Here is a 14,760-nt window from a genome sequence, read left to right as displayed (position 1 = left end):
GTCCCTTCAAAATCCAGAAGGTCATCAGTCCAGCCGCAGTGAGGCCGGCAGCTGAAGCCTCACTGCGGATCCATCCTGTATTTCACGTGTCCCGAATCAAACCACATCACACCTCACCCCTCTGTACTCCGGGTCCGGCACCGCCTCCTGCCCGGATCATCGATGGCGAGCCGGCTTGGACTGTGCGCCGGCTTTTGGATGTCCGTAGGATGGGCCGGGGTTTCCAGTATTTGGTGGACTGGGAGGGGTACGGACCTGAAGAACGCTCCTGGGTGAAGAGGAGCTTCATTCTGGACCCGGCCCTCCTGGCCGATTTCTACCGCCGCCACCCGGACAAGCCTGGTCGGGCGCCAGGAGGCGCCCGTTGAGGGGGGGGTCCTGTTGTGTGGGCCAGCTGAAGAGGAGGTACTGCTGGCCCCCACCACCAGAGGGCACCCTGCCTGGAGTGCGGGCTCCAGGCACCAGAGGGCGCTGCCGCCTCACAGGAGCAGCCGGGGTGACAGCTGACACTCATCACCTGTGACAGCTGTCACCACTCATCTGATCTGCATCGGTTATATCAGCAAGACGTCATCTCCACCTCTTTGCCGAGATATCGTTCTACCTGAAAGGTAATATCCTCAGCCTGACTGCTTGATAGAAGCCTTTTTTGTTGTGATTTTGTGAGTGATAACAGACTTTTTCTCCAACGAGAGGTGGAGGTAGCTTCCCTGCCGTGCAGATTGCTGGGTGCAGACGCACCCACGTTTAATTGTGTTTTTGTTCCTCGCCAGCAGTACCAGGTCCGACACGCGGAGGCAGTGGCCACCTGGGAGTTCGGGACTTGGCGGCTCCAGTATTCCCGGGGTCTGGTGGCGGAGGAAATCGTGTGGTTCCGGTTCTGCTTTGGACAGGCGTCTCCTATCTTCGAGCCTGCCCACACGACACCTTGTAATTTGACCTTTGATCTATTGTGGAATCTGTTGTGTTTGTTGTGCACGTTCGCAACAGTAAAGTGTTGTTATTTGACCTATTCTATTGTCCGTTCATTTGCGCCCCCTGTTGTGGGTCCGTGTACTTACACTTTCCCAACAGTAACCTTATGTTTAAATATCCTCAAAATGTAGTTTAAACAGACACGTCACCTCTTTTTTTAAAAACCCTTAATTATCAGTATTTTACCGTATTTGTGAAAATTCTCATCTGTAAAGTCTAATTGTATTGTAGTTTTTGGTATTACAGTTTTTCTGTGTTTAAATGACAGTCATTTGTAAATTCAACAATGGTATATGATTATTTTAACATATTTGTACTATTAAAATCACAGTTCAGTTTTCTTCCACATTTTACATATTATTGCTGTAAATTAAACACTACGCTATTGTTTTTCTTTTTAGTTTCTTGTGTTGTGATTTCATGAGATTTCCCCTTTAATTTCACAGACTTTTTTTTTATTGTGAACAAAATTGCCGTGACTGCAATCTGCAAAATTCTCAGATGCCTCTGTGCAGTTCTTTATTGACATGAAACAATTCATCGATTACTAATCTATTATTAATTGATCACCAGTTATTTTGATAATCACTTAATTACTTTGAGACATGTTTTTAAAACATGTCTAAATTCCCTGATCTCAGTTTCTGAAATGTGACTATTATTTCATTTCTCGACTAATTTATTCACTCCTCCATTATCTGACATTTTAACAAATTAATTAATTGAAAAAAAATGACAGAAAAACTGATATTCAAATAAATGTTATTTGCAGCAACAATACTTTATGATCCAAATGTCACTATTTCAAAAATCCAGTAAGATCTTGGTTGTTGAAGTTCAATGCACACTAATTTTTAATTAATCTATTTTTGTGCACATGTACACACAGAATGTAATGCATGTCCTTATACACATGCCAAACTCCATATGCAAACATGCCCACAAAGACACATTTTCCATCAAGCATCAAAAAGACACACACACAACAGCAGCAGCAGCAGCAGCAGCAGCACAGGTAGGCAATCAAAAGCCTAGGTGTGGAAATGAGGTTGAAAGGAGGAGAAGTAGAGTGGAAACAGAGGAGCGATGATCAAAAACAAAAGCCTGACAGAAGAGATAAGAGAGAGACAAAGTCATGATGCAGACATTTGGAGGTTCTTCTGAAGTTGGGGTGAAAGCCAGCAAACTCAGCAATGGGAAATAACAGTGAACAGCAAAAAAAGTCCCATAAAAATAGTTCAAGTCCATAAACGGGTAAAAGAAGAAGCAGGAGAAGAGATATTAAGACAAAGCTGAGATACCCAGAGGATTCTAACACTCAAGGACTAATGTGCTTTTTCTGAGAATGAGCTTTTGCTATTTTATTCTTTGGGATACCTCAAGAGCACTTCTTTACTCCACACAAAGATAACGTGGAGTTCAAGTACAGAGCATATGTGATTCAGTTCTTGTGTGAACTTTCAAATCGCACATTTTATCAGCCACAATGCATTTAGCAATCCAGGTGGATTCAGTAGTTTGTATTCATTCAAACATCCAGCTGGATGGCTTTTCAAATATCGAGATGATTTCCTGATCTCCTCCACAACTAATATCTCACTGACTTTATAGCTGAGGGCAGATCTCTGCTGCCTCGTCAGCCTTTTCTCTCAATCGATGGTCGTTACGGCTGAATTGGGGAAGAAGGAGTTTCACAACAGCGGAAAGAGTTCATGTCTTCGTATTGCACATGAACATATATCAAGCATCCAGTAAAATGGTTGATATAACTGAAATAAAGTGACACTAAATAAATACATTTGATTTGTTCCTATTATAGAGCAGGTAGCTCTGCCAGTTATCCAGGTCACGTATGCAGTGGTTGCAGCTCATTCCACACTGCCCTATCGTCTGTCAGGCCCCTCTAACTTGAATTTCTCAGCACTTCCATGTCAGCAGCAACATGGAATCCATCCAGTATGTCCTGGGTCTTCCTTGCAGCTTCCTGTCAACTGGAAACCCTACCTAGGGAGACAACCAGGTGGTGTCTTCATTGGATGCCCAGATCACCTCAGCTGGCTCCTGCAGCAACAGCTTTTCTCCAAGTTTCTCCTGGATATTTGAACATCACACCCTGTCCCTGAGTATAGGCCTGGATACCATAAAGAGGAATTGCATTTTCCCCACTTTTATCCATGATGTTGTTCTTTCGTCACTACCTAAATTTCATGACCATAGGTGAGGATAGGAACATGAATCTCATTAATCTCTCACTAACCTCTGGATCGGTTCCTAAATGTTTTGACTCTGCAGTGATTAAACAATTACTTAAGAAATCAAATCTTGACCCTAGTGTATTGAAAAATTATAGGCCGATATCAAATCTATCATTTTGCTCTAAATTTCTGGAAAAGGTGGTTTCATGGCAGCTCGTTGACCACCTTACTGAGAATAATCTTTTGAGCCACTGCAGTCTGCTTTTAGAAAATATCATTCCACAGAGACAGATCTCACCAAAGTGGTGAATGATCTTCTGTTTGCAATGGATTCGGACACACTACGATTCTGGTGCTGTTAGATCTTAGGCTGCGCGTTTGATACTGTGGATCATCATGTTCTACTCGATAGGTTGGATAATCATTTGGGATTACTGCCAATGCCCTGGCTTGGCTGACGTTATACATGACCAGTCGTTCTCACTGTGTTTTGTACAATAACACTAAGTCTAACCTCAGTGACATGAAGTTTAGGGTTCCTCAGGGGTCCATCTTAGGCCCCCTGCTTTTCTCCCTTTATAAAGTACCCTTTGGGCACTTATTGCAGCACTTTGGGATTACCTTTCACTGCTATGCTAATGATACTCAGTTATACATGCCAATAACTGCAGAAACGTCCTACTTTTAAATTCTGATAAGACTGAAATGATGGTTATTAGTCCAGTGAGACATCAGCATCAATTTGACCAGCTAATGCTTAGCCTAGGCTCGTGTGTCATATATCGCACTGACAAAGTGAGGAACCTTGGGGTAATTTTTGATTCTATGTTGTCCTTTGACCTCCACATTAGAGACATTATGAGGACTGCTTTCTTCGACCTGAGAAATATAGTGAAGATTCGTCCCATCCCGTCTATGACTGATGCTGAGACCCTGATTCCTGCATTTGTCTCTTCTAGATTGGACTACTGCAATGTTCTATTTTCTAGTTTACCGCAGTCCACACTAGGGGTTCTCCAATTGGTTCAAATGCTGCTGCCAGACTTTTGACATGAAGCAGAAAGTTTGACCACATTACACCCATTTTGGCATCTCTTCACTGGCTTCCTGTCCCTGTGAGATCAGATTTTAAGGTTCTGCTACTAACCTATAAAATTGTTCACGGACTGGCACCTCCCTACTTAGCTGACCTCATTAAACCCTACGTACCGTCCCGGGCTTTGTGTTCTCAAGGTGCAGGACTACTTTGTGTCCCTAGACTGAATAAAAAGTCTGCGAGTCACAGAGCTTTCTCTTATCATGCACCTGCTTTGTGGAATGATCTCCCTGCATCAATAAAACAGTCAGATTGTGAGACTTTCAAGTCCAGGCTTAAGACGCACTTATTTTCCATTTCATATGGCTAGCATACGGGCATAGTATATTACTATGCATTTTACTCATAAATTCCTTTTATTCGGAAACGGGGCGTGCTGCGGCCTCAACTTTATCTAAAGTCTGGGTCTTTTAGTGAAACTTACTACTGGTCAGGTATGGGCTGCAGCGTGCGTGTGCCTCCTCGCTGCAGCGCATTGACAGGCTGCCCCCAGGCTGATACGGACCATCAGATCAGAACACGCAGTGGGCGATCATGTCACCCACGTGACCTCTGTTCCATATGATGCCGTGTCAGTTCTGGTGCGCCGTCCATGAGACACGCGTGCCGGGCAGGACGCGTGCAGGACAGCTGGAGAGACGCCAGCAGATGTGGACATGAGAAGAGCAAACTGCTTCTAATTCATGTCATTTCAGGACTGTATGTCTGTGAACATGGGTCACCTACAGAGGAACAGACGGATCATATTTGTATTGGACGCTTGATAAGAGGGATTCAATATAAAATGCTGTGTTTTTTATGGTGCATGGTTTTATTTTTTTAAATATGTCCATCTCTTTATTTTTTCAGGCATTTTTGTTATGTGTCGACGCGGGTTGAGGAGCGGACCTGCATCTGACTGAACCCAGCGCTAAATAACTAGAAAGCTGTTCCAAAAACAAAACAGTTTATTTTCCCCCTTTTGTGCAAAACTCAGTGTACAAACATAAGGCGTGTTTATCTGGCGGAGTGAAGGACGGCGCGCTCTCCAGCGCCTAAAGGGATCGAAGCCCGGCGCTTCTGGACTCACGTTCACTGCCAAACACCCCCCAGGTGGACACGACAAACCGACTCTGCGAAGGATAGAAAAGGTGAGGTAAGTCAGCAGCTACAACCAATATCCTTCAAAGGCACACACTATCAGCAACACATTCAGGTCTGAATTTAAGCTTTATGTAAATGAGCAGCTTCTCACAACAGGTGGAGGATCATCAGTCTGCACGCCACGGCAGTGAGAAGCAAACTGCACAACTCTTATCAATATTCACATATACTGCGTAACAAAATACCAAATTACTGTTAACACTTATTCAGACAATTAATCACCTCTGATGTGTGCTGACAGTATGTGTCCCTCACCCGTCCTCCTTCACAGGCACGATGTGTCAAACCCAGGCGCGGTCCTCAGCGTCTCACAAACGAACATCACAAGGTCGAGTTCCGGCAACTCCGCTTGAATCACACATGGCTTAAATGCAGAACGCCATCCCACTATCTGCCTCAGCCGAAAGTCCCCAAGGTTGCACGTGAGCACCATCCACAGGTGCTGCACATTACGTTGATGAGGGTGAAGGACTCTTCTGCCAGCACCCTCTCCACAGACAATAAATCAGCTTGCATACCACCTGGAGAGCAAAGAAAAGAAAAGAACACCCAAATGTCCAGCCACACCCCCCCCCAACACACAACAATTTTCCCCACACTGTTTATAGCCCACTGATGGTAGATCAGTGGTAAAGTCTTGGGCTGGCAATCAGTAAAGTGCAGGTACAAATCCTGTGGGTGGTATGTTTTTATATATATATATTTATTATTATTTATTCCACATAAGCGGCATGATGTGATTCCACAGGTACCAGCTGGTTTTTATGTTTTATTTATTCCACATAAGCGGTGCAATGTGGTTCCACAGGCAGCAGATGGTTTTTATTTTTTATTTAGTCCAGTGAAGTGATGTGTTCCACTGGATGTGTTGACGCACTGTGTTCCTGCTCGAAAGACACCATTGCATGCACGAGCCCTCGCACCAGGATTGTGCACGCCTGCCTGTCAGCGCAATGTTTTGTGGTGCGCTAATTGGAACTGTTTGACCAAACTTCGCACTATGTGTGAAGGGGCCTTTAGTGTTGGCTTGATCACTTAATATGCAGATGCTCACTAAAGAATGTGGTTTGGGTTATGGTACTGTTTTCACAAAAAAAAAAAAAAAAGCAGTTGTGTTGCTGACCTAACCATCTTATCATATTGGGATTTGGGTAAATAGAATATTGGCAGTTCTGCTTTAAAACGCTGGAAGGTTTATAACAAACAGAGACAAAATATTGATTTGTTTTTTATAGCTCATTTGTTAGGGCAAGATATGAAAAGGAGCCAGCTAATGCTGTCTCTCTCTCTCTCTCTCTCCTCTCTCTCTCTCTCTCTCTCTCTCACACACACACACACACACACACACACACCACACACACACACACACACACACACACACACACACACACACACACACACACACACACACACACACACACACACACACACACACACGTAAGCACTGCTGCCAGGAGGTAAAAGATTACAATAATCAATGCCCTGTTTGAAGAGGTAATGGGAGAAGGAGTTGGACTGCCAACATGTAGAATCAAATCAAATCAATTTCAAATCAATTTTATTTATATACCGCCAAATCACAACAAACAGTTGCCCCAAGGCGCTTTATATTGTAAGGCAAAGCCATACAATAATTACGGAAAAACCCCAACAGTCAAAACGACCCCCTGTGAGCAAGCACTTGGCGACAGTGGGAAGGAAAAACTCCCTTTTAACAGGAAGAAACCTCCAGCAGAACCAGGCTCAGGGAGGGGCAGTCTTCTGCTGGGACTGGTTGGGGCTGAGGGAGAGAACCAGGAAAAAGACATGCTGTGGAGGGGAGCGGAGATCGATCACTAATGATTAAATGCAGAGTGGTGCATACAGAGCAAAAAGAGAAAGAAACACTCAGTGCATCATGGGAACCCCCCAGCAGTCTAAGTCTATAGCAGCATAACTAAGGGATGGTTCAGGGTCACCTGATCCAGCCAGTACAGCCAGCCAGTAGAAGTGAATTCAAGGCTAATAGTCTAGGTCATCTGAATCTGGATGATTGATGAACACGTTTTAACATATGCATCTACTAGAATTGTCTCACTTTTTTTAGCCAGCCTCAAGTGGCCAATAAATAGCTGCAGATTTTGTCACATTGACTTTTTTCATTTTTCAGCACTGAAGGTAACCACTTGGGTAAAACATGAACTTGACTGAGACACTGATGGGGATGTACACTTCAAATATTTTGGACACCTTACAAGAAAATGCGACTGACACATGCATGCACTTGACAGAGTGCATTTCTATACTCCCGTTCTGGCCTTGCAGTTTGGTTCAGTGTTAAACTGAACAAATGCTCACAGTCTGAATGGCTGTTTTGTGTTGTTTTTAAAGTTATTGCCGCTTTGGTTTGTGTTGTCTTCATATCTCTCTCTGCAGCCGCACGTGTGCCTCATGGAAGGCGTTATCCCACATTTATCCCACTATCCTCGCCAAACGCTGTTACTATGGTTTATTCACACTGAGTGTGTTGATTAGTACGGTTGTGTTTCTTGGCACAACACAAGCTGTAAAGGAAGAAGTCATTGTGCTGCTGTTGGGTTCATACGTTTGTGGCATATAGGAGCTGAGCTACTGTACATACAGTATGTCGGTACTCATCTGCCTAAGCAGTGGAAACAGTCAGGCATAAAGCCGGTGTACCTGTCTGTTGTGTTGCTGTCTGTGCTGTTTACTGTTATGTGCATCTTCAAGCTTTTCACTGGCACAATGGCAGCTGAAGCCCCACGTTCATTCCCACTGACGTCCGCTGCAATCCAGTGTACTGACCTGGATGTGATTTATCTAAGATCAGGACTGGATGTCTCTGGTACCAGGTCCCTTCAGAGGATCCTTGGGTACTGCTGGAATGACTTTATGTCAAACAAACGGATACTTGGCTGGATCCATAGGAGGGGCATCGGATTAAACACGTTCTTTTCACAATGGCTTTGCAATCTTTCAGAGGGACCCTGTTATGTGTTGGGGGGGGGGGGGGGTGGGGCGGGTTTGGCTGGACATTTGGGTGTTCTTTTCTTTACTTTGCTCTCCAGGTGGTATGCAAACTGATTTATTGTCTGTGGAGAAGGTGCTGGCAGAAGAGTCCTTCACCCTCATCAACGTGATGTGCAGCACCTGTGGATGGTGCTCACGTGCAACCTTAAAGACTTTCAGCTGAAGCAGATAATGAGATGGCGTTCTGCATTTAAGTCATGTGTGATTCAAGCAGAACTACCGGGAACTCGACCTTGTGATGTTCGTTTGTGAGACGCTGAGGACCGCGCCTGGGTTTGACACATCGTGCCTGTGAAGGAGGACGGGTGAGGGACACATGCTGTCAGCACACATCAGAGGTGATTTGATTGTCTGAATAATTGTTGACAGTAACTTGGTATTTTGTTATGCAGTATATGTGAATATTGATGAGAGTTGTGCAGCTTGCTTCTCACTGCCGTGGCATGCGGACTGATGATCCTCCACCTGTTGTGAGAAGCTGCTCATTTACATAAAGCTTAAATTCAGACCTGAATGTGTTGCTGATAGTGTGTGCCTTTGAAGGATATTAGTTGTAGCTGCTGACTTACCTCACCTTTTCTATCCTTCACAGAGTCGGTTTGTCGTGTCCACCTGGGGGGTGTTTGGCGGTGAACGTGAGTCCAGAAGCGCCGGGCTTCGATCCTTTTGGGCGCTGGAGAGCGCGCCGTCCTTCACTCCGCCAGACAGACGCATTTTACGTTTGTACACTTTGTATTGCACAGAAGGGGGAAAATAAATTGTTTTGTTATTGGAACCGCTTTCTGGTTGTTTTGGCGCTGGGTTCCGTCAGACGCAGGTCCGCTCCTCAACCCGCGTCGACACATAACAGGACCCCACCCCCAGTTTGGGAACCACTGCCCTTGCCAGAAATCTGAGTTGGTGTTTGTGTTTCAGTTGCCTCCATTTGCACAGCAGATAAAGTACAGCTTCACATTTTCATTCAGCACAGGTTTTACACTGGATATCCTTCCTGACACAAATCCAATTTTTCCTGGTAAAACACACACACACACACACACAGCCATTGGTCTTCCAAAGAGGTCTCCCATCCAAGTACAAATCAGGACCAAGAGTTTAGCGTCGATGGGCTCAGATAAAACCCAGAAAAAGAAAAAGGTGCAGCTCCTTGGCTGGCCACTTGAAGCTGGCTCCACAAGTGAGCTGTCAGGTTAGCGGCTTCACCCGACATTAAACCCGACATTAAAGCATAACTGATAACACAAATGAGAAAAGCAAAATAAACAAGTGATGAACTAATGATCAATAATGCAAACACAAACCGGCTGAACAAAGCTAGAACGGAACTGGACAATGGCTAAAGTATGAAAAGTAACAAAGAAACAAAGTGGCAAAGCAAAATAGAACAGAGAATAAACACATAATGAAGATAAACAACTAATAAATCAAAGCTGGGGCAAATGGCAAGAAAAGAAAGAGGCAAAACTAGAATCAATGCCCCGATCAGGGCTAAAACGTGACATGAGCAGGTTCCCACTCAAGTCCAACTTTACAGCAGAAATTAAAGTGTTTACAGCCTGGTATGGAAAAGAGCAGTTTTGGTCTCCGTAGGTAGTTTCCTCCTCCGTGACAACACCCTGCTAAACTGGCAACATAACAAAGTTCTTGCTAAATCTGATTTTTTTTTTTTCCTGGTGTATAACTTTAATATACTTAAATCCATAAAGTTCTGCATGATTTTCAGCGTGCTCACTTTGAGTGACAGCGGCTGAGCCTACAGTCCACTGAGAGCGGCTAATAGCTGTTGTTGATGACCCTGTCTGTTGTTTTCAGCATTTTATTACAAATACCTAGAATAATATGTGTGTGTTGTGTGGTGAAAATGTTCTAACAAATCATCTAAGACATCCTTCCTGCAAGATTCACATTGAGTGAAATACTTGTCTTGTTGCGTATGCTAACGGCAATAGCACTTTTAGCAGCTGTAGGTAGCTTTATCCATTAGGTCCATTTAATGAGTGATTACTGAGAAAATTAACGGCTCATAACTTTTCATGCCAACACTAAAGCAAACCATTATAGGAACCACTGCATAGTCCCCAAAAATATGATTTAATAGGGTACTGCAGTCTCGTTTGAACCCTACGTGATACTGCGGGATTTGACCACTTATGGGGACCTCTGCTCTGTTGGGCAATATATACACAGCATAAGTTCACACAAAAAAAAGATGTACTGTTTTGTTTTTGGCTGCAATCACCGAAACAGTCGCGAAAAGTTTTTTTTTTTTTTTTTGGTTCAGAGTGGAGAAGAGAAGATGAGGCAGATGGGCGGCGTTGTGTCAGTAAGTGTTAGCTTACACCGCTAACCAGAGTAGCTCCGTTCTCTTGCTTGCAAAACCACCTCGACATGTTTGAACTCCGGGTCATAAACAAACCACAACACATGTCCACTTTCCCACCGCATCGTCACTTTTTCCTTGTATTTTCACTTTGTTTGCATGTAATTTGTCCAATTAAAAATTCTGTGTTTTTTTTCCCCCCAAAAGTAGAGAAATTACATCTTACCCCTTTAGTGCCCGCCCTCAAACGAGACTACGGTGCCCAATAATCACCTGAACCAAGGTAAGTCTGTTAGCTTAGCTGGTTCGGATGTGAAGATAGGGGCAGGTTCAGGCTTCTTTTATCACACAATGGAGCCTCCCATGTCGCACCTCTTTATCTATTCATAGGTTTGTCATGTCGTAGCCAGTTTTGGCAAAGCCACCACTGCCAACATGGCGGCATCCAGATATGGGCTTCATATTGGCTGCTACAGGTCAGAAAACCTATCGGTGACATCGCGCATGCTTTGTCCAGTGTAGTATATGCAGTATAATCATGTCCAATCTGACAGCATCAGGCCTATACAGAGCACATTGACGGCACCTGGAACCGACTTTACCTTATAAATAGGCAGGCAACCTTTTCACAACCAACCCCCCCCCCCCCAAAAGAAAAACAATAGGCCACCACTGCCCACAATATCACTGGGCAAACTGATTTTTGTTTACAAAATGTGACACATATATGAATACACACCCTAATTTTCATGTAGTTCTTGAAAATTTGGGTGCAATCTCCCTCATAGACACACTTGGGGACATACTTCAAATGACCGTCATCACTATGAATGCTACCGTGTGTATGACTTAGGGGTGTTTTTTCACAGAAATGGAGTGTAGTATTCAGCTGTTCATGAGTGTATGTGTTTGAATTGGCTTAGAAGGAGCCCATCATATTTACATGGGAGTGAGCCCCCAAGGCCTCATTTTTATGAAATGGAGAATTATAAGTCTTGGTTATCACAAGAGAAGGGAAGGGAGCATGAAGCCCCACTGCCAAAGAAACAAAAATGTGAAAGAAAAAAAAAAATCACAGAAGAGTGCATTTTGCAACCTGGCCACGAGATGTCACTAAGGGCCCTTTCACACAGTACAAATGTGGTCGAATTGCGCATGAAGCAGGAATCACATGCAATACGTGTAAATTAGTAGCTGTCTCCAATGCCTCGTACACCTGTTGCTAGAACTATTTGCGCACACCAACAGCTGAAAGGCAGAGTGTGCCCTGTGAGAGCCCATTCGATTCCTCTCGCGGCAGGTGTCGGCCAAATTCCAGGTGACACGCATGAACATCTAACACCGCTCGTTTGGCACTTAGAAAAAGTGTGGCCAGTCACACTGTTAACACGACAACAGTCAGCAGACGATCACTGTCAAGCTGGATGTGAAATTTAATTTATTTAAGTTCCCCATGAGTGTGGCATTGCAAAACAGCAATGCACATGTGGTGCATGTGTCTTGCACGTGTGTGTGTGATGCACCACCCCCCCCCCCCGCTCTCTCCCACACATGTAGCATGTCGGGGGTGGGGGGGCACACTTGCATAAAATGCTTATATGTATGTACAGATCTGATCACATGGGGACTGGAGTGCGAGGTCTGATCGCACACAGCACGGGGAGGGGCATGTCAGCTGATCACAGCACACTGACAGCTGGATGACGGCTCAGTGCACACATTACAAACACAGAAACCACCACCAGGACAGTTATATAAGTAATTACGACAATACCTACATACGCAATTATATAACAAATAATGAAAATGAATGGCCACATATCACACTGAGTGACACTTTGGTGTGGGTGCTGAAAGGACAGGGGGGTGTGTCCGGTCACAGCCGCTGCTGTTGTGATCTGTGCTCCTGGACGTCCCAGCTGGAGAACATGTGCCGTGTTTTGAAGGACGTGAACTTACAACATTCCTCTGTGATGCATGTGTCTCTGCCTGCTGTCCTCACATGGAAATACATGAAACATCTTTCGCCTTTGCACCGGGCTGCAGCGGCCACACACAGCGCACCTCATCCATGTCCTTGTTGATTTCAGGCATTTTTCCGCACCATTTACAGGCCAGCGATGGCAGTGCAGTGATAAAGTTTCTGCCTGGCAGTCAGAGCTTTTGAAAATTGCAGGTTCAAATCCCATGGGTGGCATGTATTTTTCTTCTCTTTTTTTCACAGGAGCTGCGCGATGTGGTTACAAATGCTCCAGCTGCTCACACTGTGTTCCCGCTGTGACGGTTTTGTGCACGCTTGTGCATGACACCGTCGCATGCCCAAAACCATCTCAGCGTGTTCATTCACGCCTGCCCGTCAGCTCGATGTTTTCGTGGTTCGCTCATAAGAGCTGTTCCTCTGTGATTCGCCCTGATTCGTACTTATTCGTACTGTGTGAAGGCGCCCTAAATCTTATACACTGTAGCTTTAAATGTCAAGTTGCTGTATCCTTTAAGGTGCAGGTACGTGTGTGTGTGTGTGTGTGTGTGTGTGTGTGTGTGTGTGTGTGTGTGTGTGTGTGTGAGAGAGAGAGAGAGAGAGAGAGAGAGAGAGAGAGAGAGAGAGAGAGAGAGAGAGAGAGAGACCTGCACAGGATCCTGCTGTGTTGCACCACAGGTTCAGCAATGTGGGTTACAGTAAAGTGTGCATGCACGCACACACACATGCACACACACACAACCCCTTCAACAAAGAACCCAAAGGATGAAGGGCAGTCAGGGGTTTGAATCCCTCTCACCTTAAATCTGTGTGAGCTGCAGCACCGCCGCCTCAGTATCTGCTGCTTCCTCCGCCTCCCTGCTTCTAGGATGCTTTGCTCCCGTAGCAGGGTCCCATCCTGTGGTGTCGCCAAGCTCTGCACTCCGCTTTGCTCTCTTGTTTCCCCGCTTCTCCTCTCTTTCAATGCAAGCCACCCCTCACTTCCACTGCTCCGCCAGTCAGAAGCCCTCGGCGCTGAGTGTGAGCAGGCAGAGATAGAGAGCCAGGCACCAGCACCTCCAGCCAACCCGGCTCTATCTGTCTGCACTGTGCTGCTCAGTCGTTAAGCTAAATATGATGATCTTCAACAGCACTTCAAGGCTAATTAAGTCAAGTGAAGGCATCCACAGGCTTGGTGAGGGAGACTGCTCAGCACTGTTGCCGGTGGTTACGGAGAGATGATGAAGAGAGGCAAAGAGGCAGAGGAAGAGTGGGGAAGAGGGTATAAAAAGAATGAGACGATGGAGAAGAGAGTGGAAGCAGAAATGAGTCAGTGTGCGTGTGTGTGTGTGTGTGTGTGTGTGTGTGTGTGTGTGTGTGTGTGTGTGTGTGTGTGTGTGTGTGTGTGTGTGAGAGAGAGAGAGAGAGAGAGGAGGATACAGAGAGAGGGAGGGAGAAGGTGGGACTATGTGTGTCAGAGACAACACAGTGGTTAAAATGCTCGACACTGGACACTTTTGTACCCCAGGAAACCACTCTGGCACCGTCAGGGACTTTGGCACTGTGGAAATGGAAATTCAAAGTGAGTGACCAAAAAATCCACAAAATCTTGGAGGTAGTATTTGCTGTTCCTGTTTGTGTGTGTGATGCTTTACTGCGATGCAGAAATGTGAAAGTCTGAAGCCAACAAAATTCCACATGATTATCTGGGTCAGTCGTGTTATTAACATAGTCAGTCAGTACAAGCCTCTGCAAATATCCTGTAATTCCATTTGAACTACTGCTCATTCAGTTCTGAAATTTTGGGTTTTGCTAGATACAGCAGTGAACCTCATATTTTTGATCATGACATAACACAAAAAGTCTTGATTTACCCTAAATTGCATCACCCAACTCTACCTCCAACTTTGAAATGTCATCATTTCTTGAACAGAAAAAAAATACAATACAATCGAAACCTCTCACTTCCTATTTTCCCATTAAAATATACGTAAATGGGGAATGACAGGTGATAATCTGGTCCACACACACCGCCCAATCTGAC

The 14,760-nt window shown here is 45.0% G+C and overlaps 1 protein-coding gene across 1 annotated transcript in view; it reads right to left on the bottom strand.

Annotated features, from left to right (window-relative positions):
* Positions 1-14,060, bottom strand: part of plppr2b (phospholipid phosphatase related 2b) — a 157,420-nt gene extending 143,360 nt beyond the window's left edge. The window contains 1 exon segment of the mRNA XM_034188016.1: positions 13,537-14,060. The gene's annotated coding sequence lies outside the window, so the exon portion shown is untranslated.
* Between the last annotated feature and the right edge of the window lie 700 nt (positions 14,061-14,760).

Source organism: Thalassophryne amazonica, chromosome 15, assembly GCF_902500255.1.
Source record: "Thalassophryne amazonica chromosome 15, fThaAma1.1, whole genome shotgun sequence".
In the NCBI taxonomy this organism is placed as follows: Eukaryota; Metazoa; Chordata; class Actinopteri; order Batrachoidiformes; family Batrachoididae; genus Thalassophryne; species Thalassophryne amazonica.
The sequence above is the reverse complement of the archived record's forward strand: the minus strand, read 5'-3'. Positions and strand labels throughout refer to the sequence as shown.